Here is a 7,262-nt window from a genome sequence, read left to right as displayed (position 1 = left end):
TGCTTCACAATGTTCCCTGGTGCTCCTAAAACTCTCAACTGCTGAACAGTGCATAAATCTTTGGTGTAAAAATGTAAAAATGTCAAGCGACAGACTTAATTGATAGACATCAATCAATGATACGAGTCACTGATTCTACTTGGTCACATGCAATCCTTTCACTAGTTTGTGGTTTATTGTTATTCATTGTACTCTTCATCATATTCTTCATTCCATTAATTTTGTTCATTTTATTGTTTATTCAGTTATTTTATATAATTAGTCCAATAAATATTTAATTCATAAATAACTTATTTATAAATGACTATTTGATTTGTGTATTTATGGAATAATAGGTCCCTCTACACCATGACAAGAACTCTGTAGCAACCCTGAAATAAAGATTTAATTGGTGGTGTCCTAAATGTAATCTTATGTTCAATTCTGTTAGTTAAACTGTTAAATTCAATGGAAGCTGAGTACCATCATTATTTGTATACTACTTAAAGGGTTTATGACTCATAATTGAGTTATTAATAATCTTTACATATTTTGATATAAACTATTATTTGATATATCTGCTTCAAGCAACAATGCTACAACTGTTACTATTTAGGATGGACTGCTTTAGTTGTCGTCAAGTAAAGCATTTCCACATAAGGTTCTTAAGTTAGGCTATTAAGAGTACTAGTGAAAAGGCAGTAGAATACAGGACACACTACTGCGTTGAAACTGGACATAAATTGTGGGGTACAGAAATGGCGGAGAAAAATTTATTCTGTGAACTTTGTAACGTCTATAGTTGGATAACTGTTTTTCTGGGTCAATCGTGTTTGCATTACTAAAAAAACTGTTTCTTTCTTATCTTAATCAAATGTCCACAGTCCATATGTGCTGGCTAACTAAACATTGATGCACCTGCTGTCTCCACATGAAGGGCGAAGTACATCTCTCGGACGCATATTTATGCTCCTGTTTGTTGACTGAGAAAGTTGTCAGACTTCCTGAATCCTATGGGGATGAAGGAACGCTGTCCCTCTTCAGCTGAAAAGAATCCTGTGACTCTGTTTGTACTTAGTTGAATCTGTTAGTTCTCATTGGCTCATGTTGATGACTTGTACACCCTTGATCATTTTTCTATATCTTATTCTGTAATAAATTCTTAAAGACAGAGAGCTTAAGATACTTTTGAAGGAATTACATTAATTTCCACAACACACAGAATCCTCCAATATGGATCTAATTCCTCGGGATACTGGCCTGGTGCTATGTTGATGCCTTTTGAGCACTAATTTGAACCATGTGTCTTCGACAGTATAGATATCGGCCAAATAATTGTTGGCTTTTATGATGAAGAAGGCAGTTATGATTGAGTGTCATCTCCCTCCTTTACCTGAAGTCTTGCATGTTGAGCATAATGTCTTTTGGGTATTCCACTTGAATGTTTGCCTGAATACTCAATGTGAAAAACTCTAGTACACTAGCTGAGTTATGCTGACTGAAACCAGGAAACAGTCGTACAACAGTATAGAAGCTTTTATGCAGGTTTCTGTCCCTGTGTGCAAATGATCCACCTCATATCAAAGGGTTGTCAAGCCTCATCCCACTGGCCTACTTTTCAGGTGGGAAGATCTCCATTCTGCTCAACCAACAGCTTGTTCTCCTTCAGTTGATCAGCTTCAGTTGACAGAAACTGGAAGGTGTGAGAGTCTCCAGAGAAAAGGCTGATTCATGTCACAATATCACAAAGTGTGTGACAGCCAAAAATCCAGTGTCAACTCATAGACATAAATAACTGTTAATCTTCGAATTAGGCTTTCATTTTGATATGATCTATCTGTAAAGTTTCATGACTGCATCTGGCATGGTTGGGACGTTATTGTGGTCACAAAAATCTATCTATAAACAAATAAACAAACACACAGACTCACAAAGAGAATACAATACAAGCAAGGTAATCAAGGTCCACCTACTAGCCCATTCAGAATCAGAATCAGCTTTATTGACCATGTATGCGTTGTTAAGGGATGGTGTAGGAAGCGGACCGAAATGCACACTCGCACAGCAGGTTGAATCCAGCCAGGGATTTTATTGCTCATCTACAGGCTATTTACAGATTAACACGCTAATCAGCGGCACAATATCCAGTGGACCAAAGTCTCTCCTTCCCTCCTCCGGAGTCGGGAGGGAAACTCCAACCGTCAACCTTAATGAAGAGTTGATTCTCCAACAGGCGTTGCAGAACCTGGCAGACATGGTGAGTGTGTTCCTGGGGGTTCGGGGTTAAAGATGTCATCAATGTAAACAAACACGAAGCGGTTGAGGAAGTCGCGGAGAACATCATTTACCAGGGCTTGAAAAATGGCAGGGGCATTGGCATTTAGGGGGCGGCCGTGGCACACTGGGTTAAGAGGATCGCGGTTACCGGACGACCGCAAGTGATCGAGACTTGGGATGGGGAAATCTCCTTGAATCGCTCGCCAGTACCCCCACTCTTACCGGCGAGCTCTCTCTTTTGGCTGAACAGAGCAAACAGACATGCGTTGTCCTGACTCACTACAGTAAAGACAGCTTCCTGAGCGGATGGGTCGCTCTCTCTCCTCCTCAGAGAGATGAGTCCGCCCGAGCTGCATCGGCTCCTCTGGATCCAAAGGGGGAGATGCCGGGGTAGGAGAGCGGGAGCGCACAGGGCTGTACTGTAATGACGGACTCGGAAACCGGAAGCTGGAGACGGACACAAACTGGCGCAAAGGATTGTGTGGCCTGTAGTTCCTCTCCCGACGGCGTTCCCGGATACGGTTATCCATATTGATTGTGAGAGAGAAGAGTTCCTCTTGTGACTCCGGTTCATCCGGAACCGCGAGTTCATCCTTCAAACACTCCGAAAGACTGTTGCGATATATTCCCTTAAGTGCCTCCTTGTCCCAACCAGACTCCGCGGCCAGAATCTGGAAATCCACTGAATACTCTGCTGCGCTGGTGGAGCCCTGGCGAAGACTGAGAAGCCGCTGAACAGATTCCCTAGTGTATACCGGGTGGTCGAACACCTTCTTGAATTCCTCTAAAAAGTACTCGTAGGGAACCTGGTCTGAGCTTCGTCTGTTGAGCCAAGCTTCAGTCCAGACCAGGGCCTTGCCGCCCAGCAACCCCACCGTATAGGCTACCCTCGCATTGTCCAAAGTGGCAGGTTGCTGATTAAAAACAAAATCCAGCATGAAACTTCTACATCCCCCAGACGCTCCATCATAGGGTACAGGAGAGGGAACAAAAGACTTGCGGGTGCTGGATGAGTCCTCAGGAACCATTTCCTGAGTGGGGGAGCAGCGCAGCCTGAGGTCCTGCATCAGGCTTCCTATCTCCGCCACCTGGGTACCGATAGCATGCTGAGAGGCTAGTAGGTCCTGCAGCATGTGATGGTGTTGCCCAAGGAGAGCGCAGGAGGAGATGCTGCTGCGGCGATTGGGTCCAGTGGACCAAAGTCTCTCCTTCTGTTCTCTGGAGTCGGGAGGGATACTCCACCGAACTCTCACCGGGAAAAGGTCCAGACAGGATCAGTCGAGGCCGTGGACCCGGCAGGCAACAGGCTCCAGAAGACCTCCAATGGGCAGGACAGTGCGACTTTATGGAAACCCGAGGACCTACACAGGATTGCCAGGACATCGGCAGGTGTACTCTGAGGTACTACGCTGGACGGCCTCTTCGCACAGGTGATTCCCGAGGATCTACTCTGCGTGGCAGGAGTGCTGAAGACAGCCAGAAGGTCAGGACAGGATCTTCACTGAAACAATATTCAGACTTACGTGACATGGAACCGGACTGGTAAACGGACGGACTGATGACGCACCGGAGGAAAACCGGGGTATTTAAGCCAGCTGGAGACGATCACCGGAATGCACCACAGCTGAGCCTATGGAGAGGGGCGTGGTAGTGGGTGGAACTCAGGGGTGTAAACTGCAGGCTGACACGAAAAAACAAAACACAAGCACATGGTACTCAATAACAAACTAGACAGGGGAAAAACAGAGGAGCACACACTAGGAGCAGACAGGAATCCTAGCACGCGTACGCACACATGGAATTTGACTCCGGTTTCCACTTCGCTCTCAATGTACATACACAAATTTACAATAAACAAGATTATATATTTATAAAAGAGAAAAAAGAAATCAAGGGCAATAGAAAAAAGAAAAGTAGAACAGATGTAGGTATAAACATTTAACAACTATGTACAGTATAAGTATACATATATATCCCCAAAAAAGTATATATATATATATATATACTGCATATATGAACATAAACCTATAAACAACAATGGCAATGGAATTGAGGTGATAGTGCAAGCGGTGGTAATAGTGCAAACAGAGGTAATAGTGGAGTATGTCTGATTAATTGTTCATTAGATTGACGGCCAGTGGAAAGAAGCTGTTCCTGTGTCTGGTGGTTTTGGCGTACAGAGCTCTGTAGCGCCTACCAGAGGGGAGGAGTTGGAACAGCTTGTGTCCAGGGTGTGAAGGGTCTGCAGTGATCTTTCCTGCCCGTTTCCTGACTCTGGAGGTGTACAAGTCCAGGATGGAGGGCAGGCTGGAACCAATGATTTTTTCTGCAGATCTGACAGTCCGATGTAGTCTGTTTCCGTTCTGTTTAGTGGCCGATCCAAACCACACAGTGATAGAGGAGCAGAGAACAGACTGGATAATGGTGGAGCAGAAAAGAATCAGCAGCTCCTGAGGCAGGTTGAACTTCCTGAGCTGGCGCAGCAAGTACAACCTCTGCTGGGCCTTTTTCCGGATGGCGTCGATGTTGGGGGCCCACTTCAGGTCCTGGGAGATTGTGGATCCCAGAAACCCGAAGGTCTCCACAGCAGACACAGTGCTGTTGAGTATGGTGAGGGGGGGCAGTGTTGGGAGGCTCCTCCTGAAGTCCACTGTCACCTCCACAGTTTTGAGCTTGTTCAGCTCCAGGTTGTTCTGACCACACCAGGTCAGAACACCAGCTGTTCTACCTCCCGTCCCATTCAAGATAGATCAACCATATCTGACAGTGTTCCTCAGCAGACTGAGTTTGGAGTTATCAAGTGCATGTTGTTGTGGAAATTTATCATACCATTCTTTTAGTTATAACCTGTATCGCTTAAACCTGCATATACGCAGACGACACCAACTAGACTAATTTGAACCCAAATAATAAATGTTATCATATCTAAGGCATATCATGTATGGCTTGCTATGACGTCATCCTGATTTCACCACTTAGTCATCTGCGCACGAAAACAATACCAAGGCTGGGAACCTGGTCTTGGTGGATGCATCGGCAGACAGAGGAGAAGGAAGGGGGGGCGAAAGACGAGATAATGTGCACATATGCTCTGTTTTAACTATTCATTGTTGTTAGACCTCCGAACCATTTATGGGGAAAGAGCTCTATCCATTCAGCTGAATTATTATTAGTGTCTGTTCAATAAATATGTTTAAGAATTTTCTCATCTTGCTTATTTCTCATGGGGAGGTTAAAAAGATTTTTTTCCACCACAAATTGGCAATGAGGATGGGATCAGACAAGTAATCGAAATTCCCTTAGACGACAGAAGCGCGCAAATAGATAGCTGATTTCTCTCGTAAGGTGAGAGGCTGTCGTCAGACAAGGTTCGAGATTGCTATACCGATCCTGGAACTGGAAAAAGTTATTATCAAATTATTTTGTGATGGAACAGACACTTTGAAGTGGTAAACTTGATTCTCGCACATAAGGGTGCTGGACATTAGAGTCCTGGTTAAGTTATAGTTTTTAGAGAAGATTTGGTGTATCCTTTCAAGTTGATTGAATGGACCAGATTGTTCTTAGAATTCTGGAGACAAGTAACTAGAGAGAAGTTGGTGCCTTGGTAAACCGGTATTCTCGCACATTAGGGTGTCGGACAGACATGTCCTATTGAACTTGTAGTATTTAAAGAAGATTTGGTGTATCCTTTCAAGTTAATTGATTGGACCAGATTGTTTTGAAGATACCGTAAACAACAGTAACTAGACAAGATGGGTAAAAGTCAAAGTTAGTCTGAACCAAAGCAGTCTGAATCCAAGGTTGTACCTCCAATAATAAAATATATGTGGGACAAAGATAATCAGACTGCCAAACAATTGGAAGAATGGATAAAATTGGGGTTCCCTGAAAAAGGCAGTTTTACCCTACGACAATTGGATCAATTCGAAATGTAAAAGGCGAAGCAGAAAAGCTATATCAAAAAAATGTCCAAGAGGGAAAGAAAGAAAGCACAAATAAGAGAAGAAAGAGATTAAGAAATGAATGTCAAAAAGACACAAGAAAGAAACAGATGTATTTGAATAAGACAGATAAAATTGATAAAAAAGGAAAGATTACTGCTGAACTTTGTCTTTGTTTTTAGTTTTTTATCCGAGGTACATGGTCGAGTGGATCCTGATCTGGACCGCACCGCCACTGCTGTATGCTCCCCACGCACAAACAACAATTGGCGTTGTCGGCAGCATGAAAGCCAACACACATCTGTCAACAGTCTGAGGATGAAGAAGACGAACGAGACTCATCAAAATCGACAGGCACCATGTCAACGCTCACAACTACAGGTTTGTCCATGAACACTGATTACAACATAACAACAGAGAGAGAAGATGTGAAGAAGAAGAAGTCATGAATCATTCACAGAATTCAAGAGAACCTTTACCTCCTTTGTGCATTATCATAAAATATCTGCAGCATTCACACCAGCCGTAATCAACCTGCAGTGTGTTATATGCTTAAATCTGGCCGTATAACCATGCAGTGACAGCCCTGACTGGACTTTGTAAGAAGGCTTTTACGTCATCCATGATGCCTGGAAAACATCACACCAAAGAGAATTGTGTGACATGGAAGACTGTAACCATACTGCAACATGCTGAACATGCTGAGGAGAAGTACAACGACAGAGAAAAGAACAAGCAAAGATTGAGTTTTGTCAGTGCAAACTAGAGGATGCCCAGCTGACTTGGAATCAGGCCATGACAGGTGAGGAGGAAAGGACAGAGACAACACAGGCAAAAGAGGAAAACAGAGGGGCAGAGACTTTGAGACACACACACCAGCTGAAAACTTTGTGTGTCATCAATGTGGCCAATCAGGACATTGGAGAAGAGACTGCCCACAATCTCCATGGAACAAAGACTGCTGGGAGGGCTCAACATCAGACTGAGGGGAGGAGCAGGTGGCGGATCGGACCCAGTGAGGGACCATTCGATGCACACACATTACAACACAAAGGGTAAGTT

The sequence above is a fragment of the Pholis gunnellus genome, assembly GCF_910591455.1.
Source record: "Pholis gunnellus genome assembly, chromosome: 20".
NCBI classification, from domain to species: Eukaryota; Metazoa; Chordata; class Actinopteri; order Perciformes; family Pholidae; genus Pholis; species Pholis gunnellus.
This window is presented reverse-complemented; position numbering follows the sequence as displayed.